Consider the following 25,282-nt stretch of genomic DNA (forward strand, 5'->3'; position numbering starts at 1 on the left):
CAACCATCTCTGATGCTCTGACAATTCAATCCAACAACCATTTGCATCCATTCTATCCGTACTTTCTCTCCACATGTCCAACTCTTTCTCTGTGGCCTCAGCTTGAATGAACTTCACACTCTCTATCGTGTCTTCACACATTCCAACATCACCAACCCATCTTGCAGGGCCTGCAACATACATTCGGCTCATTATATTCCTTGCAGTTTCTTTCGCGATTTCGTCAGCAAATGCATTTCCACGACCAACATCATCAGTCACCTTCTTGTGAGCACTACATTTCACAATCGCCACTTCCAGAGGCATGGTCAGTGATTCAAGAAGCTCATTCACCAACTGACCATGCTGAATCTTAGCTCCATGCGAAGTCAGGAACTCACGTTCTTTCCACAATCGTCCAAAACTATGAGCCACACCAAATGCATACTGGCTATCGGTATAGATGGTCACTTTCATTCCTTTAGACAACACACATGCTCTTGTAAGTGCAATCAATTCTGCTGCTTGACCTGAATTATGTGGAATACGTGCAGCTTCAACAATTGTATGCAAAGTCGTGACAGCATATGCTGCAGTCGTGTCACCATTCGGAAGCTTGAAGCATGAACCATCCACCCATAATGAACCATCACATTCAGCAAGAGGAGTGTCCCTAAGATCTATTCTCCCTTTCGTTTCTTCTTCTGTTCTAAGAAAACAATCATGCTGTTCTGAAGCATCTAATTCCTCTACAATTGGCAACAACGTAGCTAGGTTTAAAGTGTTGCACCTTTTTATGTGCACATGACTAGCTAACAATGTTAATTCGTAACCTGACAATCGAGCACTAGTTAAGTGCTGTGTCTTGGTTCTATTTAACAACGTGTCTACTGCATGTGGGACCATCACGACTAGTGTATTGTTCATTACTAAACCAGCAGACTGTCGAATAGAAACAGCTGCTGCCGCTGTGGCTCTTAAATAACTTGGCAACGCTCTAGCTACTGGATCCAAAGTCGACGAAAAATATGCACATGGACGCTGTTTGTCCCCAAACAACTGAGTCAACACTGACAATGCACAACCTTCCTTCTCATGGACATACAATGTAAAGGGCTTACTGTAGTTGGGGGTACCTAACACAGGAGCCGAACATAATGCTGTGCGCAATTCAGAAAAACTTTTCTGACATTCCTCAGACCAAGGAATGGGATTGGGTGTATCTTTACACGTTAATGCCACCAAAGGTTTGGCTAATAACGAAAAATTTGGTATCCATTGCCTGCAATATGATGTAATGCCCAAGAAAGCACGCACTTCTCTCTGTGTTCTTGGCACACTCAATTTCGCTATTGCCTGAATTCTTTCTGGGGTCCGTTTCCTTCCCTCCTTCGATAAGAGATGACCTAAGTAGGTCACTTCTTGTCGACAATATTGCAATTTTGAGAGGGACACTTTGTGGTGCAAATCACACAAATGACGCAACAATGACAATGTGGCTTCCTTACAGATTTCCTCAGTATCTGCAGCAACAAGCAAATCATCCACATACTGAATAAGGGTAGCACCTTCAGGTAAAACAATCGTATCAAGCTGTGTTTTTAAAGCTTGACTATATATTGATGGACTTTCACAGTAGCCCTGGGGAGCGCGTTTAAAGCGGAAGCTGCGACCTCCTAAACTGAAACCAAAAATATCCCTGCTCTCCTCAGCAATCGGGATGCTGAAGAAAGCATTCTTCAAGTCAATCACCGAAAACCAGGTGGCAGAAGCTGGAATCATAGTCAATAGGGCAGTAATGTCGGGGACAACTGGATATTGTGGTACAACTATTTTATTGACCTCTCTAAGATCAATCACGAATCTGTAAACAGGTGGCTGGGAGGGATCAGTTCGTTTTAAAACAGGGAGAACAGGACTATTGCAAACATTGCCTCTTGTCTCTTCAATGACATCTTTTCTAATTAGATCGTAAACGATCGCTAGCAAAGCTTTTTCACCTTCACTAGAGATTTTGTATTGGGGAATTCGTGGCATTCTAACATTGGCTTTCAATGTTTAACATAGGGTGGTATTTCCAAAAGTCCTACATCATTAGGACCAGTAGCCCAAAGAATATTAGGGAGAGATGACAATTCTGTTGGAAGTTTGTCTCTCGACAAATGCATTGGAGAAACCACTTTCTTACCCAGTGTAAGTTGTACTCCAGAAGGAGAACAGTACAAAGTCGCATACAATCTTTTTAGCAAATCTAATCCTAGCAAGTTTTCACCACAACCTGTTGTCAGAATAAGGGGTGCTTCGAATTCACAAGGTCCCACAGAAAGAGACAAAGGGTCAGAAATCGGATTTCTAACTGGGGCGCCAGAAAAACCTACAAATACATTAATTTTGCCAGACAAAGGTGCGCCAGGGAGTTTGGAGTGCATAATAGAACTCTTTGTAGCACCAGTATCCAACAGAAAAGGTTCTGACACACCTGATGTAATCACCTCAACGTAAGGTCCACTCTGATCTACTGGAACTGAAACAACTCCCTCTCTTTGTCTATGGCTGTCCTAGCAATCATTGCCTTCCCAATGTTCATCTTCTGTATAGTAATCATCAGCATAGTACTGAGCTGTCCTACCAGATGCGTTATTCTGCTGATCGAACCTATTCATAGAATTTTGAGGTGGAAGAGACTGTGTGTTCTGGGGGAAATTTCCACGTCCTCTACCTCTAGACGCTTGCTGAACACCTCGACCTCTTACACCAGAAGCACCATTTGCACGCTGTAATAAAATAGGACAACTATACTTGAAATGACCCTCTTGCTTGCAATATGAACACTGATTGGGGCCTACAGGGACACGTGGTTGAGTATACTCGACTCTTTACGAGTTCCTCTGATACTGTTGAGGCTGCTGATAATTATTCTGATAGTTACTCTGACCACTATTATTTTGACCACCACTATTCTGGCCACCACCATCACGTGGCGGATATGCTTGCTGTAACAAAACCTTCGTTTTCAACTCTTTAGTTTTCTTTTCTGCTCTATCTTTCTCGTCTTTGTCTTGATTTTCGTAATATTGTGCAGTAGCCAATATCTGTGCTGAAGACGAAACTGCCCAAGAACTTTCTGAGTCTTTTAACTTTTTACACAACTCTGGAAGCAGATTGTGCACGAATTTATCGACGAACAAACGCTGACCACCTTCTGTGCTCATATCTTGACCACTGTGGTCGACAAAAGTCTCTTCAAACCTGGTGAAGAAATCTGAGACTGTTTCATCTTTCTTCTGCTTACATGCAGACAACTTATCCCAATTTACACGTATTGCAGGCATTATCGTTTTCATGTAATCAATTATTTTACCAGGAAGTTCAGCTACTAAAGGCTCAGGCTTAGCACCACCAACTTGTCGGGCATCTGCAGCAGCAATATTAGCCCATGAGTCACCTAACTCCTGATCATGATCTGCATGACAAATCTTTCCCCATAGAGGCTGTGGAACAACATTCCCAAATAACATATCGATATCGGCTAAATTCATGATACATGACCCTGCAGTCTGTGACAACTCTTTGTAATACCCTGCGGGATTTTTACGGGGATCAGGTAATGTCTGTTTAAGGGCTAAAACTTCAGCTCGCCTCCATCGGACATGTACCCACACCCGCTGGAAATGAGGCTGAATAGGTGGGTTAGCTTGTAGGTCCCCTTCCCTCCACTGTGGGGGAACCTCTCTCATGGGGTACTGTCGCGCCTTTTTCCTACCGGATGTGCCATGCTCAAATAGCGACTGAGAAGTGCCCCCTTACTCCGAAATGACAACAATGTCTCAACCGCTCTCTCGACATCGGGACCTACGATCATGCCCTCTCCAAACTTGAGCCGTACACGACACAACTCGGGCGGGTTGTATTCCAGATCATTGCCTTCCAAATCCTCACAGAGAAAAACACACATTTGTTCAAAAACATATCTCTGTGTCGGTGCTTCCCATTGACGGAAGACTTCCATGACAGACTCTACACCATACCTTACAGTGTCCATAACCCATTTATGCGCTAAACGATTCAGTAAATCTCTCTCTCGATAGTCAGGCAGTTGACTTCGCAACTGTCTTCGTTCCATGTTAGGGGTCGTAGTAGGCGACCCGAAAAGAGGTGAGAAAATATTAGTAACAGTGTTGGCCATTCTCTGTCGAACGGAAGGAGAAACTGACGGAAGAACGGGTGGAAAAACAGGGTGAGATAAGGCAGGGGCAGAAGCAATAGCAGAGGGATCATTAGGAGAAACAGAAGGAGCACTAGGCAAAGTCGTAGAAAGCACAGGTGAAACAGATGTGATCGGTGGGCCTTAAGGAGGCTGCACCGAAGGAGCAGGAGCCAGCTGAAGAACAGCTGGTGGGTGCCCTGGAGGAACAGGAGGCAATGCAATCACAGGTTGCGCAACTAAAGGTTGCGGAGGTGCAGTGGCATTTTGCGCATAGGGGGGTGGCGAACTTAATAAATGCCACATTAAGGGATCTTTTTCAAGCCCTTTTGCTGCATCTTGCTGAGGTGGTGGCAAAACTGGATAGCATTTATCTATTACCATTTTACGTTGCCTGTGCAACTGCTCACTCATCTGTTCTTCTTCATTGTCTTTAAACTGCATAGCAGCTTGCATTATCGAAATTCCCCCTTCTCTCTTATTTTTCTTTGCTAATTTAATTTCCTTCTGTTTGGCTTCCTTACGCCATAGGCGGAAAGAGTCAAACATTGCCGGCAGGGCTTTCTTTTTGAAAAGTTTAACTTCGAGGTTATCTAAGATTTCGGTATCAAAGCTACCATATTGGGGCCCTTTTAAAACACCATCTTTTGTGGTGTATTTGATCCACACTTCATTGTATGTGATGGGGCCTACTCCATGTTTCACATATAACTCGTAAGTTGGAGTTCCAACCGGAGGAACCGGACATGAGTCCTCCAATCGGGAATCCCTATTATTACAACCAAGACAAAACAAATTTCCAAGTCTAAGACCAGGCATCTTCGCTCTCTAGTCTAGCTCCAAACTTCAAAGGATTATCGATTACAATATTTCTCGTGAATACACGAGTCCTTCGGCTTTGGCACTTGCAAGTTCCAAATTAAAACCAACTAAGGACTGGGAGACGCTCCACTTATACTTAACTGAGATATCGATGACGTCACCAGAAGACTCGTCTTATCGTTTCGCTCTACCAAACTTCAAGGGTCCAAATCAGGGCGATAGCCAGGGCAGCAGTCCTTCGTAGCCGTCGGGAAGCGGGGAACATCGCAGCAAAGACCTTCGGACCACGTCGACATGCAGGGGTCGATGAAGTGGTTGGCCGTCCTCCAGAATTTTCACACGAAGCTCGTCACGAACCTCTGGCTGGACTGGTACCGCTGGTATCGCACCAAACGTTGGGCGCCAACTGAGGTACTGGGTTTTTCAGACCCGGTACCAAACCGGTAACCCAGCGGTGCCAGGGTACACCCAAAGACCTCGGGTTCTTTCCTGATTCAGACCACAGAAACTCAGAGTCTTCTAGATGAAGTCAAGGATCAATTTTATTGGCTGCAACCAAGGTAACAAGCGTCCTAGAAGTACAACACACGGGATGTATATTCTCAGGAGACTGCTCAAATTTACAAAGCCAGGCTTCTCTTTTTATACAAAATATTAAGCTTCAGGCAAACATTCTTGTGTTTACAGTATACTATTAAAATTTTTTTGTTACAAAGGAAAAGCAGAGTCATGATGACATGTCCATATTTCAGTTCGTCCAGCCCACAACAAATCATCCGGCAAGGCCCAACATTTCATCAGATAACGGTGGACCCCCAATAAAAATGGGCACCTCCCCATCATAAAGCAAGTGAGAGAGAAAAGAGCAGGGACAGGTGTGAGCAAGATTCGGCAGGGTGTGTGCGATGAAATGGGTTTATGGCCTGTTGTGCCTTGATGCTATCTCATTCGGCCACTGGGAGAGGAACTGACCAAACAGGTTCGGCCTGGGGCAATGGTTCCAACTTGCCCAGGTCAGAGAAAAGTCAATTAAGGTGTACGTGTCCTTTGGAATCGAATTTAGCTGTATCATAAGCCTATGTCAGGGCAACCCACAAAATGGCTGCCGTACACAAAATGGAAGCCAAGGGTTCAAGACGAAAATGACGATTTCGAGGTGAAATCGTCACTCGAATATGACGAAAATGCTTGTACATAGTGTACTAGCCATTTTCGGTCTTTTGATACTAAATTCGTCATGTTACGATGAAGTTTTATTCTCGAGTCCAGAATTTTCAGAACCACACGTTTTCGTGAGCTGGACTCCAAGCCGCTACGCTGATACACCCAGGAGTCACGCGTTAGGGCACGCGCCTAAGCACTTCTGCCGATGCGTTTCGGGCTCTCGCCCTTCTTCTCGGGCAGTCTTGACAAAATGAGGCACGCAAACTGCCAGATACATCCCCTTTATTCCTTGCTAAAACACACTTGAGAGCAATTGAAATAAAGGGGAACTTTGCAGTGGAATCTGTAAGTGTAAGGAACTAGGTTAATGGTCGAGGGGGTGGAAGCATCACTCAGGCAAAAACCAGAATCTTTATCAGGGTGAACCACGAAAGTCACTAAATGAACCTGTGCTTACCCCTCAGGTATCTTGGTACTTAGAGGCAATGTGTAAAATATTTATACGCAAAATAAACAATTGGTGCACAGAATGCTGGACTATGCAAACATTCACCCCCAGTCAGACGTGAGTCCTGTGCTCTCCATGCCACTGGAATCAAACTATCCTGGCTGATGAGGGCTGAAACCCGAAACCAGTCCTAGGATGCTTGTTTCCAGTCCAGGGAGGACCTGGCCTGGCAGTTCGGGCTGGACTGTTCCCATTGGGTGCAGGTTCAAGACTGATTTGCATATGGCTGGGTCCAAACTGGAATGGCATGGTGAGCAAATAAACGATGGATTTAGGCCCAGATCTCTGTACTGTGGTGAATGTATGGCAATTGTTCTTTTTGCATAAAATATTGATACAGCACACAAACAGTAATAAAGTGAAAACACAACACAAGAAAAATCCTAAACCGATTCAGAAAATAGAGTAAATCTTAATAAATAAAATGATACCAAAACAACAAAAATCCGATCAGCAGACACAAAATACAATGATATGTTTTTTAGTGAAAATAGCACCTAAAAGCACAAATCACAACTCGCTGTCATCTGGGTGCATTAGACTAGGAGAAAGAAACAAGCTCAGGCCAACCACAATGGAGCACATATCAGATACAGGGACCAGGTGAGCCCTGCTGAATTGTAACCTTCAAAATCCAGTTCAAAGGCTTCTGTTCACTGTGGAGGAGTTTCCGGGGAGGAGGCTGATAGCTGAGGATGGTCATCGCTGTAGCATGAAGAACAGGTCAGTTGTTATGAACCATCATCACTGTAGAGCTGAGAGCTGAGAGCTGGTCAAGTGCTCCCTGCCCACCCCCACATCTGGTTTTGGGAAGTTCTTCCTCTTCCCCTGTCATGGCTCCAAACTGTCTGGGGGTGTCAAAAGGCAGGGCAGGCATGGTTTTACATTGATTTGTGTGTTCAGAAGGCATATCCCAGTGTAGGAGGGGCTTAGTGCAGCCCCTCCCTATTTATCCTGTCATGATAGACCATCCTGCCCACATATAAGTCTCCTTTGTGTTGTGTTCACAGTCATGTGACCCAGGACACTAACAGAAGGCACACACCTTTGGGACAGGAAAATGTAAACTCTAAAAAAAAGTCGCATTTTTAGAATCAAAATCTTAAAATCCAACTTTAGCAATAAAGAGTACTTTAAATTACAATTCATTTGTGTGTAAACATCATATCTCGATCTGCTCCAAATCTACAGTTAGCACGTATTAAATGTGAAAAGGTAACCCAGGGTTAGCCACGTGAAGAGATAGGTCTCACAATAGTGAAATACAACTTTAGGACTTTTTGACTGTCAGGACTTGTAAAACTTAAGTACACATGTCCTGTCTTTCAAATACAATGCACTGTGCCCTCTGAGCCTTTAGGGCTACCTTAGGGGTGACTTATAAATATAAAAAATTGCGCTAAAGCCTTCAGTAGTAGGCCTGACACATGTTTTAAAATACTCCTGTAGTGAGTGGCACAATAAGTGGTTTACATAACCTAATTACATGTAGTACCATTTACTAGGGACTTGCATGTAAATGAAGTTAAATTAAATGTACCAGTCAGGTAGATACCACATATTAGGGTGAAAGCACAACCACTTTACCTCTGGTTAGCATGGAAAAAGTGGACAGAGTCCTAATGCCAATATAAAGTGGCTCAGCAACAGAAGGTAAAAATCGGTTGGAGACTATGCAAAAAGGGCCAGGTGCAACAGCAATAAATTGTGTTATAATCAGTGAAGGATGTGAGTCTCTACCTAGTAAGAAGTTCACAATTGACAGTACATCATTATCCAGTCAGTTCTGTTTCTTATAAAAGCACTTTCATTACACTCACAATGCTAAATACTACACATTGAATTACAAATGTGTGCATTCAGACAGATGGAAATACCTTTGTTGATGCTCTCAAATCACGTTTCACCCCTAGTGGGTCTCCAACTCTCCTCAACCACAATACACACACCTATACTAAATGCAATAACACAAAAAAAGGTGGTGTAATTATTGATAAGGCAAGCCTAGGGACCTTGTCAGAGTGACAATACATTGTTAAAAGTGCCAACATGTTATATCACAGCACTACAACAACATTAAAATCAATGGGGACACTAATAATATGCAGTATGCTATAGCTCACCATTAAAGCCAATTGGAGTAGCACCAATATTCACTAACATTCATTACACTGGAAAACCTTGCATTGTCAACAATTACCTTTGTCAATAAAGTATGACAGAAGAAAATGCACATGAAAGTATTTTTTAACTGCTAATAGACTGCTACTGTAGTCATAAGGCCCACCAACAGGTATTCTCATACTCCAGAATCCAAGAAAAAAAGCACCAACTTCAGGATACCTTTTAAACAAAGGCAACCCTCTCCTCCGGAGATCATTGTATAATGCACTTGGACCTAGGGTCCTCTATTTATTAAAACACATTGTGGGGCATAATGCCGTAGTTCTTCAGTGGACCATAAACGGCGCCAGTACAATAATGTCCGTAAAAAGGCAAGATCTTGGACCGTCTTTTTTCCGAGATCCCACATTAGTGGCATTAACGGGGTACTTATGGGAACGCTTGTAGCTTTCCGCAGAAATTCATTTTCTGCCAGCGTCAGCTTTCTTAAATCCTCAAATCCCCAAAGTTCAGCACCATAAAGTGCTGAACTTAACACCTTCATCCCGTATACTTCCAGCAGTGGGCTGATGGGCTTTGTTATCGAATAGGATTTTTTTTTAAAAGAATGCCTGCCTGCTGGCTGTGTTTTAGCACTACAATATATAACTGGCTAGACCACCCCAGATCTCTCTGGAGGGTAACCCTCAGGTATGTGAAGGCATCTACCCTCTCCAGCGGGGAACCATTCATATATATCGACCCTCTAAAAGGTCTGGCAGACCCATGCGTTTTACGGCCAGTAAGGACCATAAACTTGGTTTTTGCTGTGTTTATTTCTAAGCCTCTATCTAGGCAAAAGTATTCAAATCGTTTCAGTGCGACCTGGAGCCGACTTGGTGTTTTTGAGATGATGAGGTTGTCGTAAAACATGAGGATCAGGACCCGCTCACCAGACATCGCAGGGGCATCGGTAGGGACCAGGGAGAGGAAGGCCGCAACCCCGTACACAAAGAGCGAGAACAAGGTCGGCGCCATGACGCAACCTTGCCTCACTCCCCGTCTCCACCGGGAACGGCTCTGTAACCTCTCCCCGGCAACCCCACCGAACTAGAGCAAACGTACCCTCATGCAAGCGGACGATCAAACTCAGCAGTTTAGGTGACATCCCCAACCCCGCAAGGACTTTCCACAATATGTTGCGTGGGACCAAGTCAAAAGCCGCCCTTAAGTCGACAAAGACATCATACAGGGTGCCTTTTTCCATGACTACGGTGCGCCAATATAACATAATAAACCGGAAAACTTGGTCTATGGTACTTGTTTTTGGGCGAAATCCAGCCTGGAGGTGACTCAAGATATTATCATCATCCATCCAGGTCTGGATTCTATCTAGAACCAGCCGCCCCATGATCTTTTGTATACAGTCGATCAGACTTATTGGCCTATAATTTCCTGCTAATGCCTAGTCCCCTTTTTTGTATACCGGCACAATTTCTGCCCCTTTCCATGATTTAGGGACTTCCATCCCTTGGGCAATGGCGTTCGCCACATATAAAATATAAAACCGCCATCGCCCTCTATTGTTAAAGAATAGATCTGCGGGGACACAATCCATGCCAGTAGCAAGATCCTCAGTGACTAGGTCCAATGCCCTGTCCACTTCTCCCAGAGTAAAGACAGCCTCCTTATAAAAAGTGTGATCAAATGCTCCCATACTGATGCCAATCTCCCTGTTGGCTTAAAATAGTCAACCCATGAATTTCGGTCGACGTTGTTTTGGGGGCTCTCGCTGTGCCCTCCCCTGTCCCATTTAAAAATATCCCAGAAAAGTTTAGGATTCTTTGCATTACACACCACTTTAAGATCCTGCCACATGCCCTCTTCCCAGTCCCTTTTAGCTATATGTTGCTTGAGCCTATAATTCATACGGGCCAACCTTATTGTGCCCATTTCTTTAGACTTTAAGGCTTGTCCCAATTCTCTCCTAGCTTGGCGGCAAGAGCCGTCATTTCAGCTCTCCACTTTTTTTATTTGAACTCTTCTGTTTCCTGAACTCGATTTACAAAAGTATGTTTTTAATTTAATGAAGAGCTTATTATGTGCCTCTAACAAAAGATTGAGAGGAGACCCATTCAAGGTGTATTCCTCCATAGCCTCTAATGCCCCTTCCAAGTCTCCTACAATGTTACCAATAATTTCCTGATGGTCTACCACTTGACGCCACTTAAAGTGGCGCTCGTCATTTGCCAAAGTTAAATCTGGAAGAGTTAATCCCCCAAGGTCCTCATCCCCTTTGTGTAGACCCAGGTTGAACATTGCAGTCAGGGGATTATGGTCACTCTCAATACGAGTGACCACCTCCATATCCAGAAGGGTGGACCACATCCAAAGGGGGACAAGTAAATAGTCAATGTTGCTTGCCCTGGCACCATTGTCGAAAGTTACCATTCCCATTTTGTCAGACAATGTGCGTCCGTTGGCAGCCCTCAACTGGTTTCCAATGCAGAGGCCCTGTAACTGGATTGCAGCCTCAGTCCATTTTCTTATGGGTTTAGTACGGAGTTGAGGAACTCCCCACCTAGCATCCTCATCCTCTGTTAAATCTGTATCATCCAAGCCAAGGGGTTCAAAAGTGGTGTTAAAGTCCCCTGCAATCAATGGCAATATGTTAGGAGGGGTAGCCTGCAGTAGTATATCCAACTATGCTACAACATTAGATTTCTTGCCACCTTGGAGCCCCCTAGCGTATACATTGTAAATATCAATTTCTAAATTAGCAGGAAAACTAAACCTAACCCCGAGAATATCGTTGCTTGCAACAGGGAGGAGCTTGGTGTAACAATTTAAGGACTGCCTAACGCATATCACTAATCCCTCCATAGGTCCCCCCGGGCATTTTTTAACAGCGTGAACACAAACATTCAAATAGCCTACTCAAATAGCCTACTCTAAACATTGGTTCAACCGCCCAAACCTCTTGAAACAAGCAAATATCAAAGCGATCAATAAATTGTACCCAAGCCTGCGAGTTAAGTTTTTACCCCAGCCCCGCCACGTTCCATGAGATAAGAGATGTCTGACTTAATGGTCCATCAGGTACTGCGGCCAGTTTGTCCCATAGGGAAATATCCCCTGGGCCTTGTTGTACATAAATCTGCCTTCCCAGCGGCCGACCTCAATATTGCCATCGCACATTAAACTTTGGCCACCCTCATCTTTCCCTTCTTTCCCACTGATCTGGGGGGTCACTTGCCCTCTCCAATTCTCTGCCCCTTCCCTGGTGCCCTCAACTCTACTACCCGGGATAGGCCTGTGGGGATCAAAATGTCAGTCGCAAGCCCCCAGCCCCGACAAGGGCTAGAATCTATTGAACAACCTTATGTTCCCCAATGGGCAGAATTTGGTACAGCCCCATGTGAAAACATATCCCTCTCAAAGGAAACTGGAGTAGAGCTTGTATCCCATTAGACTGATCATTATGAGGCCAGTTGCAAATGTATTTAACACATGCCTGGTCACTAAAATTAATGATGATACAGTCCCCTGCCACCGTCTTACAACCCCTACCTATCCAGTTAACTCTCCTAGTACCCAGGATATTAGCTAGCATATTTGCTGGCAATGGACGGTGTTTATTAAGCCAGAAAATACACTTATGCTTGAGGTCTAGAAATGATTCTCGTTTCCCCTGAGCTACTGGTGAAACCCCTGCCAAAACTACCACAAAAGGGGCTGATTGGGGAGGAAGGTCAATGTAGGGTAAGGGAGCCTCACTGTGAGCCCTGGGTAGAACGGTGAGATTTTGCTTTCTGGCATCCGTCTTAGTGCCGTCTCCCTGCTTACTCCCTTTGCTCAACAGTGTCACTCCAACCCCTACTTGATTTTGGGAAGGGGGTGCAACTGTCGAGGCCAAAGTAATTTGGGACACCCCATTTGGCTGTGCTGTATTTCCCACCCCTGTCTGTGCCTCCGAGGGAGGTCCTTGACAATTTCTTGAACAATGGAGGAGCTCTGGGGTTCTTGAAGTTTTCACAGGTTTGGGATGACACAGCACACCCCAATTGTTGAGTCCTAGTGGCAGCAGGCAGGATTTGTTGACAATTTCATCTGCAGCAGGGCATCAGTTCTAGGGCAGTGGGTCTTCTTTGTCCTTTTCTTCTTATTGTCCCATAGAATCTGTTTCCAGGTCTAGGGATGGCACCTAAATACTATATTTAGGGGTGTTAAAGGGAGTGACAATGGGCTACCTACCTTTAGGGTGTATATACCCTCTAAGTGACCGCTTCCTGTGAGAAGGAGCACTCCCTAGCCCTGATAGGTTGTTTTTCCACCTTGCCAAGATGGTTGATTTTCAGGAGAGGGGTTCACATCGCCTGTCACACCTTAGGGGTGGTGCAGGATGAATGTGGACACTCCTCCTCATCTAACTAATTTTCCCACCTTTCCCACACGACAGCAAAGAGCTCTTCAGCATCTTGAAGGAACTCTCCAACCCCAGCGCCAACGCCAACGACATCCCGCCCTCACAAGAACTGTGCGACTCGCTAGCCACCTTCTTCCACCGCAAGATCGCTGAGATCCACGACAGCTTCAACACCACCACGACTACCCCGACAATGTCAGACTCCACCCCCCTACGATCACCACCCGCATCAACCGCCTGACCTCCTGGACCGACATCAACAATGACGAAACACGCAAGATCATGAACTCCATCCACTCAGGAGCACCATCAGACCCCTGCCCACACCACACATTCAACAAAGCAGACGCAGCCTTCGCACCCCAACTACTGAAAGTAATCAACATCTGTGTTAGGATCAATGCTTAATGGAACACTGAGCGGGTTGCTAGGAGCTCAGAATATTATGATGTGAAGAGCAGCTCAGTAAGAAGAGGTTGGTGAAGGAGCTGGAGGTCTTCTCATGTATGCTTACTTAAGTAAAGTTTACTTCCTTCTACAAACTACTTTGGACTCATCTTTACACTCTCCTTCGAGACAGCTACATTCCCGGAAAGCTGGAAGCACGCCGAAATCAACGCCCTTCTCAAGAAGCCCGAGGCGGACCCCAAGGACCTCACGAATTTCCAGCCCATCTCCCTGCTCCCGTTCCCAGTGAAGGTTATCGAGAAAATTGTTAACACACAACTGACCCGCCACCTCGAGGACAACGACATCCTAGACCCATCCCAGTCCAGATTCCGAAAAAACCACAGCACCGAGACAGCCCTCATCGCCGCCACAGACGACATCAGGATCCAACTAGACAATGGCGAAACATCAGCCCTCATCCTCCTGGACCTATCAGCTGCCTTCGACATGGTCTGCCACAGCACAGTAAAGACACGCCTCTGCCACAGCACACTAAAGACACGCCTCCAAGAAGCCGGAATCCAAGAGAAGGCCCTTGACTGGACCACATTCTTCCTCTCCGGCAGAACCCAGAGCGTCCGCCTTCCCCCCTTCCGCTCCGAAGCCACCGACATCATCTGCGGCGTCCCTCAGCCTGATGCTGTTCAATGTCTACATTGCCCCCTCGCTCACATCGCCCACCAGCACAACCTCAATGCCATCTCCTACGCCGATGACACCCAGCTCATCCTCTCCCTCACCAAGGACCCGCACTCCGCCAAAACCAATCTCCACGAGGGAATGAAGGCAGTCGCTGAATGGATGAGATGCAGCCAACTGAAGCTGAACTCGGACAAGACGGAGGTCCTCATCCTCGGATCCACCCCCTCAGCCTGGGACGACTCCTGGTGGCCGACCACACTAGGAACAGCACCGACACCCACCGACCATGCACGCAACCTAGCAATCATCCTCGACTCCTCCCTCTCCATGTCGAAGCAGGTCAACGCTGTCTCCTCCTCCTGCTACAACACCCTCTGCCTGCTCTGAAGGATCTACAAGTGGATCCCCACCAAAACAAGATGAACGGTGACACAGGCCCTCGTCAGCAGCAGGTTGGACTACCGCAACGCACTCTACACAGGAATCCCTGCCAAACCCCTGCAACGACTGCAACGCATCCAAAACGCCTCCACCCGACTGATCCTCAATGTCCCTCGCCGCAGCCACATCACCCCCCACCTGAGAGACCTACACTGGCTCCCCGTCGACAAGAGGATCACCTTCAAGATACTCACCCACGCACACAAAGCAGTCCACAACACCAGACCAGAATACCTCAACAGCAGACTCAGCTTCTACACCTCCACCCGCCGGCTCCGCTCCGCCAGCCTCGCCCTCGCCGCTGTCTCCCTCATCCAATGAACGACCTCCGGCAGCAGATCCTTCTCCTTCCTCGCTGCCAAAACTTGGAACACCCTCCCTACCCACCTACGACAGACCCAAGACCTGCTCACCTTCAGAAGACTCCCCGCCTCCCCCCAGCGCCTTGAGACCCTCACAGGTAAGTAGCGCGCTTTATAAGTACAATGATTGATTGATTGATTGACCTGTCCTCCCACCAAATGTGGAGCAGGGAATGGGGGTTGGCATCCCCCAATATCTGGGGAAGCCTGGACTGAACTTCAAAGGTGGCAACGTCTTTGAAGCTTCCCAATATGGAAGGCAATTTCGGCCTAGCCAGGCTTTGTTGCTGGCTTCTGAGTGTGCAGACACTCACCCCATGAGTTCAGAAACATATCTGGTGGTGGCAGGCTGACTACGACTTTTCAGAGACCACACCAGTGCTTGGTAAGTTTTCAGGGGACCCTCTCAAGCGTCTTCTAAGTGCATTTATTAATAAATCCCACACTGGCATCAGTGAGGATTCTTTAAGAGAATATGTTTGGGTCCAAACATCCTAGGGTACAGAGACGCCATCATTGAGCTATGAAACTCATAATGACAAACATTCAGCTCATGTACTCTTTATGGCATCCCGGTGCACTTACAGTATCCAAGAATGGCTCATATATTGCATGATTATATCTGCCTATGCAGATATGACCACACATAGGACGTAGTGCACCCTTCGCGGCGAGGATTTGGAAATTGCCAGAGTGGTGCACCCACCTTGAAGTAAGTTTGACGACAGGGGGTCACCCCCACACCTCGCCATTTCTAGATCTTTGTCTATGAAACTCAAACACAAATTGTGTTTAGATCAAGGTATCTCTGCTTGACTAGGAGCACATTCCACAGATACCGGAGGTAGTATCAGAGGGGACCTCCCTTTTTGGGTCCCTAAGGCTCCTCATGAATGCCATAGTGACCTCGTTTTGTGGGCACACCCTTAAAGGCAGACACATGTTGCCACCTTGGCAGTAAGGAGGGGTGTAGTTATCCTAATATTCTCCTTTCACCTTAATCCTTCATGAATTTAAACCTAGCTGGATGGCCCCCGAATAAATTTGGACGTGGATATACATTCAAGCTAGTTTTAACTCTCACTGGCTGCACTTTTTCTTCTGTCCTCCCAAAAACTTTCATTGTTTGTATTGTCTTTCTCTCCCTTTTGCTCCACCCAGGCATTGGTCTGTGCGGGGGTGTTTGCAGCATGCCCTGTGATGAAGCATGTCAAAATGTCCTTTGTTTACAGGGAACATGTGCCACTGTCTCCTTTTTCAAACATATTATATACACATTTTCATACACTTTCTTTCCCTACTCCTCTGTGTGTAATTCAGTGCTTGTACAGGGAGGCTGGAGTAGGGAACTATAATCTCCCTCCTTCTGCTTGTGTGTATGTAGTGCACCCTACCTTAGCAACGTAAGGTTTGCAGTAGTGGTGACTTATCTATATCTCTTGCAATGTATGAGGGCATGGCACACAGGGTGGTGTGCCATGTGGACACTTCGCATTTCTCTGCACCAAGACAAGCAGCCTGCAATGGCAGTTTGCATGGTCTTGGTTGCCGGTATCTGGGGTGGCACAATTCGGGCCGTAGCCCCAGTGGACAATCTTTAGTACCTATGCCCTAGGAACCAGGGTACCACTTACTAGGGACGTACAAAGGTGGCTGAATTTGTGGCAATCTTGGTGCACTTACAGTTCGAAATCACATCAGACATCACGAAAATGGTTTGGGTTAACAAAGAGTCATATCCGTACAGCACTGAAACATGTCACTAAATCACTCAGTGAAAGCATGCATGTGTGCAGAGGGGAAAGTTCCAAACCTTCTTAGAATCAGCACCTGTTTATAATATACTGGAGCTGTCAGACTTTTTAGAAATCTCTGTAACTTAACATTTGACCAGTCTTCTCTGCTAGCTCATTTCACACCACACCAGTCATGGGATTATTCAGTCCCCAATACTAGAAAAATGTATTCTGCTCCCACTATAATAAATTTGTACACAAACTCACACATGTGTCACACACCTTAGAACTGTCTGTCAAAGTTAAATCATCTAAAAAAAATATAACATTTAACAACCTGGACAAAATACAGTCTGCATTATTGATAGTTACTTGCCACATGCAGAGAGCAGTGTAGAGGGAAAAACATGTACTAGAACTGTCCTTGTCAGGGGGAGCTACAGTAGAGTGTGCGAAGACCACACTCAGATCTCCTGCACTTTCTCAGACAAAGGGGAAATGGCAGTGAATTCTATACTGGACACTGTCAAGGGTGGACAATGCAATTACTTTAGCAGTAATTACATTACAGTGATTACACTGCCTGAGTCCTGCCTGTGCCTGAAATACATATCCCATCAGAGGACCTGGTGCTTGGTGCCTCCATATCAGAACACCAGGAGGACCATGCAGTTAAGGGTAGGACACAGACTTCCCTGCTGTGGAAAACACTTTAAAGTCAGCCACGGCCGGTGGTAGGTGTAACTGCAGGGCGGTGACGTAGGGAGGGGGAGGGGCAGGGTGGGGGGTTGTAATGTATGGATTACGGACATTAACAGGTAAGTAAACATATAAATAAATAAAACGAATTTCGTTGTGCGCACTGCATAGCATTTGGTGATGCAGTGCACACAACGAAATTCATACATTACAACCCCCCACCCTGCCCCTCCCCCACGGCCCTGCAGTTACACCTACCACTGGTCGTGGCTGTTTAAAGTCCACTATGATGGGCATTTATTTTACCTTAATGAAGTTAGCATTCAGTTATTTACAACTGTGCCTCATATTTATGCCCGTAGAGCAGCTGGTCGGTCCTATTTCTGCTCTGAGGGAAGAAGAAAAACGGTAAAGTTTAATTGTTGCACAATTGACCTGAAATCTTCATTTAATCCTACTTGTGATACAGCAGACAGGACATCCACCACGGTTTCCACAGAGTACACTGTCTGACAAAGTCTAAGTATTGTAGCAAATCTTTCCTTTGTTAGTACCTTGAAGAGCTAAGCTTATTTAGGGTGTGTGAAACTTAAAAATAATTAAAGATTGCTGCAAAGGCATTTAAAAAATCAAATAACCATTACTTTCTTTTCTGTACATCTGTCAGTATGAATGAGTTTCAAGGAATACAATTAGTTTACTGACCTCATTTCGTTCCATGTCATGAGCTCATAAATCTTCCCAGTTTCTCAGCTGAAAAGGAGTTTGCTGCTCAAAAATGTGTTTGGTGAAAACTTAGCTCTTTTGTTAATTTGAGAGGAAAGTAGTTTGGGAAAATGAAGGGCTCATCTCTGCATCAGTCACCAAAGATGGCTACCGCTATCGCCCATGTTTCCATTTAGAGGGGCATATTATCAAGGGATTTATCTCCGCTTTTTTGGCTTTAAAAGCCAAGAAAGCGGAGAACAAATTATCTCCCTATCAGCAACAGGGTGCTAACACGCAAATTCGCATGTTAGCACCCTTTTTCTCTACGCTTCCCCTTGCATCTCTAATGAGATGCAAAGGGGGCGTTCCAGAGAAAAATAATAGGAGAAATGTTGTTAAGCGACATTTCTCCTATTATCAAGGATTTCGCTAACCCTGTTAGTGATAAAAAAAGCAGCGCTAACCGCGGTTAGCGCTGCTTTTTTTTACACCCGGAATTTTCCTGACTTAGCCATGATATCCTATGGAAGGTGGATATCATGGCTAAGTTTGGGAGCCCCTATTATCAAGCTAACGCCAAACTTCGAGAGATTATCGTTGGTTTTCCAGCGATAATCTCTCATTTGGCAGTTAGCGCGAGGATTTTGATCACTTCTGAGATAAATCTTGCTAATAGCAAGTTATCTCTGCGATAATTTCCGGCAATGCTTAGCGTTAAAAAATTTGTTGCTAAGCCTCGTTAGCGATAAATATCGCTAATCGTTGGTAATATGCCCCAGAGTTCCCATGAGAACGATTGAAGAGCATGATATTGTAACGCTAAAAAATAAAATACAATTACTTACATTCATTTTAAAATAACTTTACATATAAAATAATGATAACCTGAATATATCTTTTTCATATTTCCGATTTTCCATTTCCATTAAAGAATTTTTTTTAAAGTATTAAGATGCAAAGACACTCCAAAAATGTGAAAGACAGCCGAAAAGTAAGTCAAAACATGTAACTGTATGACTGCAACTTCAAAAGAATACCAGTAAAACAAAGAAATCCTGAGCATCATATATTCTTTTTTTTTAAGTTTGAGTTTATTGAACAATAGAGATAATCACAACCGATGAAAAAATAGAAAGAGCATCATATATTCTAAAACTATTTTTATTCTTTCCAAATCACATACAGAGCCCAATAGGTTTAGTGAGTCCCCATTCACAGCATCTCAATAATGGAACCCCTGGATTTTCACCTCCCTGACACAGCAAGATTGCAATATTACCAACTCTGTCACTGGCTTCTCATACCAACAAATACACCGGGGGCAACAAGGCCACTCACTCCCTTTGAGACATTGGTGCGTTCTTTTTTTTTCAGAACAAATTTTATTGGGTTTCAGTTGTTGACAGAATATAAACAAGACACCGCTTCTGTAGCATCAGGAAGGCAGTGAAAATAAAGAGCAAGAAGATCAAAATATTCAATCAACGTTTACCCAAGCCCCCCACCCCGTATTCCAACCCAACACCCACCCCCCACCCTGCACGGTGTTTACACTGTCCAGAACATAATCTGAGGGATCGTAACAGCAGCATGTGGTACAGTTCAGTCAGGGGCAGAACTAACAAGGTCCAGACTTGTGTCTCTTGTCGCTGGGGGGTCCAGCAGGAGGCCCCGATAATCCGCCCATCTCCTCCAGATTCGATAGTGTTTTCTAGGGCAGCCCTTGGCCTCAAAGATCGGACGTTCCAGGCCCATGTTGAAGTCCATGCCTCGCTTCCACACCCCCACCAGCGGAGCTCTGGGTGCCTTCCAAGCCTGGGCTATGTCCCTCTTGGCCACTGTAAGACCCAACAGGAGCAGGTGGCGTCTATATCTGTTACCCCCTACTTGCTCCATAACATGGAGGAGGCCCAACTTCGGCGTGCGAGGGAGGTCCCATGCCAGTACTTCCTCCAGACAGTCTCACACACCAGTCCAAAATCTCTGCAGCCGTACGCATCCCCATACCGTATGTAAGAAGGAGCCTATCGCATTCCCACACCTCAGGCACTCCAGGGAGGCTATCAGTCCAGCTTTCCACAGCCGTTCTCTTGTATAATATGCTCTATGCAGGTACTTAAATTGGATGAATCGCAGGCGCACTGCTATCGCTGCCCCCCTAGGGGCCTCCAGGGCTTCCCTCCAGTCCTCCTCCTCCAACTCCCCCAGCTCACCCTCCCAAACTGCCCGCAGATTATCAAGGGAGGGGGAACAATGGGTAACCAGCGTTTGGTATATGGTTGAAATTTTCTTTGTCTCCAATTCCCCCATAAATACTTTAGCTTCCAAAGGACTGAATTCCGGCAAAGGGTGCGTTCTTTTGATTGTACATGGGGATACATCTCTTGTACATACCAGGTCCTACAACACCACACCCCCTTACACGCTCACACCTACCAAAAGCAATGGCACATAGACTCGTGGAGGACACTTCCCCGAACCAATGGGAACATTTATGGCGCGATGTCCCCAGGATATACGGACGCATCCCACAATGTGAAACAGCCTATAAAATAATGACTCACTGGTATTACATGACAGCACGCCTACAGAAAATGTTCCCCACCTCATAATCCCTTTGCTGGTGCTGCCACTCAGCGACAGGGGACTTTATTCATATTTGGTGGTCCTGTCCAATCATCACGATATTTTGGAAAGAAGTTTTGAGTCACGTCAAAGACACAGTGGGCTTCCCCATACTAAGCTCATTCACAGTGGTCCTCGTGGTTGTCCGACCTCAACACCTCCTCGCCCTGACACACTCCGACTGGCACCTCATCGTGCAAATGCTGGGGGTGGCTAAAACAAACCCTTGCACTCTACTGAAAGAAGCACTCAACCCCACCTACCTTCTTGTGGTTCACGCGCCTTTGGCATGTCATGGCGATGGAACTTTTAACATGCCAGGTCTCGCATTCAGAGCCCAAATTTGCTTATACCTGGCAATCGCTGATTGACCATTTTTCTAAATTAGAATACTACTGATTCACTCCTCCGTGACTCCGGGCCCTCCAGCTTTTTTAGGACGCACTCCTAGCCTGTGGTGCTGAATCCTTACAGTGAAAGGCTCTATCATGCTGTAGGTGAGCATTTCTTGGCTCATCTCTTTCTTACCTTCCTTACTTCTCCTACCCTTGTGTTCCCTGCCCTTTCGACTCCTTCCCCATTCTCCTCCCCTTCCATCCCAAGTTAATAAGTTATGTTGAGTAAAGAGTCTGTCTGCTTCTTGCACCACAGTCATTATTTTCTCTAATTGAATTAAATCTCAATGCTTGGTTTTCTTGATTATTTTCGTGCACATTATTGTACAGATTACATTCAGCTTTAGGCTCCTATATGCCTTGAACTGTGACATGTGTTTATGTTTTACCATAATAAAACAAATGTCAAGTAAAAAAAAATTGAAACCCATTTTAACTTATACTGTGCCTGCAGTATGGAACACACAGTAACCATTACAGCAACTGGGAATGTACAATATACTATTATAAGTGATTCCAAAGAATGGCTATCAAAGTCAATAACGAAGTAGAAAATACAATTGAACACAATCACCTGCCAAATATAGTAGCATGCTGCAACACAATCCAAGATTTAAAAGAACCTTAATAGGTTTCATTGCTCCTAGGAGATCATCTTAAACAACTATGGGCCAATTCACAAAAGTAATACAGAAGTATTATTTGAACAGGCCCCGAAATGGCCAGCTTCATAGTAGCAGAAATGCAAAGAGGACACAGTCCTTTCTATTTGCTCTAACTGTATATTAATATTCCCAAAATATTCACATTTCATTCCCATTTTAGAAGGTTGTGGTCAATCCATAAAAGCTTGCAAGAGTGCTCACTACTTTGCCACTTTAAATGCCTGTAGAATTCCTTACCAAGGGATAGGACAGCTATCTCTGTTCTAAATGTGAAGTTTACAGCTCACCAAGTCACTCATCTGGCTAATGGATGAGACTTTGAAAACCTCTCACCACCCTTAGATCAGATTTACACAATACATTGCCAGTGCCATAAAAATAACATACCACTCATGTGTACGTTCATAAGAATAATCAACATACCACTTACAATAAAGGTTTAGCCACAATCCTGAAAATAGTTAGCAGTTATTCACCAATCAAAATTGTCATGGTCTTTAAGCATGCTATGATAAGTACCATTGCCAACGCCTTCCCTAATAAGATGTTGTTTCCATTACAATCATGCCATCTGACACCATCGCTAAACATATTCTTCCAAAACGGAATTCTAATTGCAAATGAAAAAGACTCTTTGACCTACCATTGGTTCTTTCCTCAAATCCCCTGTCCCTCCAGTGTCACTAGAAATTATGAATTACTTATAGCCTCCTAGGGTGTCCATTTGTATCGTTCTTGGCACATATGCCAAGCTAGATATTATATTCTGGGGTACCATGTCTACCACATTCTTAACAGGGAATCTAAAACAAAGAATGCCAGAGTACTACTTCCAAGCACCATCTGTAGAACACCACTCAACACTTTACAAATGTTCACTCCTGTAAAGAAAAACATATAACAATTCCTACCCCACCTATAACAATTCTACAGAAAACTAAACACATAACGTTTACATATAATAAAAATACTTACAAATACTTTCGAATGAGCTTACACCCACTTCCGATACACCAACAATGAACGAAGTTAAAACTGTAGAATACTCTTCCATAAACTACACACATACTTACATACCATAACTAGACAGAGCACCTTCAGGCCCACTTAGAAGGGTCCGGGACTATGGTGGCACCACTTGGAAGGGTATGACTCACTGGTAGCAGAGTCACAGTGCTGAATTCAATGATGTTGGAAACCTGTTTCGTCGCCAAGGCATCTGACCAGGAAGCCAGCCAACTAGCTCTTGGAGTCCTGGATTTAGAGTTTAGAGTTGCAGGTCCTTTTTTTCTCACCCAGGCTAGACGTCAATGGGTCACCACGGTGGGGCAGCAGTCCTTCTGGGCAGCAGTCCAGCAGAGTGGCAGTCCTTCTTCCTAGCAGAGTCCACAGGTCCACAGGTCCAGAAGTGTACTGAAGAGTTGGGTCTAAGAGTCAAATATTTATACCTGGTACCCACTTTGAAGTAGGCAAAGCTTCTAACGGTTTTAACCCCTGAGGAGTCAGATTTCCCCTTCCAGCCTGTCCTGGCGCCAGCTTGTCTGGGAGTCAGAAAAGACTAGTGTCAGACCCATTTTTGAGAGTGCTCCTACAGTGCCTTTGTTATGTGCAAGTATGGTAGGTGAGAGCTTCTCCTCATTAGCTCAGAGTGGCTCACCTCATACATATGATGTATATTTCCTAGGTTTCATATACAGCACCCCCAACACATTTCTAAGCCCTGAGGAAGAGACAGGTCAACCTAGAAGGAAAAACCACGTTGGCGGAATTTAGGGACTTAAGGGCACCCAGTGTCTATAAAATATGATTGAAACATCACGAAAAAGAATGAAAGGATTGAAAACCCTTCACTCCATGTCCATTTAAACTACTGTTGTGTACCCTGATCCCATAGGGCTATCTTGGTACCTGATGGACAAGATGATAATATATATGCCCCTGGAGATACAAAAGTATCTGCGTGACAGTAAATTTTAATATATACAGGGGGCTTATTTATGAACCCTTGTGTCACTTTTGTGCCGCCGGTGCATCACTTTTTGTGACGCACCAGCGGCGTAAAAAATGTACAATGTTGCGTCATATTTACAAAGTGACGCATCTAGGTAGATGCGTCACTTTGTAAACCTCTGCGCCACATTATGCTTGCGCCAGGTATAATGTATGCAGGGTGGGCGTTCCGATGCAAGTAAGCCTCGTAAAAGTAATGCAGTAAACTCTATGAGATTTCACTGCTCCACTGCTAGGACGCAAATGTGTTAATATCTTATGACTGCCTCAAAGCAGGCGTAATACTGACCCATGCACATTGAAATGGAACTTTTCCATGTTAAATGACCCATTGCTGAAGTTGTGTCACTCTTGTGACACACTCCAGCAAAGCATCTTTTTTGCGCCTACAGATATGTCAGAAATACTGACGTATCTGTAACTCTTTGCGACATGATGCGTCATATTGTAAATATGACGCATCCAGCATTACGCAAGGAGGGCGCAATGAAAAGTAATGCATCGCTGTTTGCACGCAGTTATGCGTCACTTGTCATAAATGAGGCCCATAGTACCTTAAATATATATTCACAGTTTGGGGAAATTTCTTTAGAAATAGTCCTTTATATGTTGGACACTTATGTATGTTGTCTTTCTGTTTAAAAAATGTGAAAACACATGTTAATGTATGCACAGAAAAGTTATGTAAGACGTATTTGTTTTGGGGGTCTTAAGTCTCTATTCATGTAAATTGATGTCTTGCACTTTTGTATTTATATAATTTGGGTAACGGACCAAACCTCAGAAAACTTGTCTTATGTGTTTTTGAGTCTTACACTTTTGTGTTTATTTTCCGTTTAGATTCTATTTGTACATTTAACGTTACTTGGAAGACTGACACTTATACACACGCAAGTGTGATACACTAGTAAGAGGATTTCTATATATTAAGTAGAGCAAAATCATCAACCATTGTTGGTAATGCGAGTACAGAACCATTACATTGCCTCTTCTAAAACAGTGTATGAATCTATGGTATGAGGGGTCCCCATGTTTTGCTTTTAACTTTCTAAAAGTGATAGTGCAGAAATTGTCCTTAGAAGGAATTGGTGGGAACAGCACAGATAAGTGAGGAAAGAGAGGCAGACTTGAAGAAACTGATTACCCATGTTTTCGCTGTTTTTCCAGACGTATACCTTTATTTGAACCTGCATGGATACCAGTACAGAGACCAAGATCAGAGTCAGGTGCTATTGTATTCCTTCAACTAGAGGAGAAGCAGCTAGGAAATACATCAATACAGTGTTGTTTTGAGGAGCAATAGAACCATCAAGAAGAGAGTGGAACTCATTTATAGGATTGGC

Source organism: Lissotriton helveticus, chromosome 10 (assembly GCF_964261635.1).
Source record: "Lissotriton helveticus chromosome 10, aLisHel1.1, whole genome shotgun sequence".
In the NCBI taxonomy this organism is placed as follows: domain Eukaryota; kingdom Metazoa; phylum Chordata; class Amphibia; order Caudata; family Salamandridae; genus Lissotriton; species Lissotriton helveticus.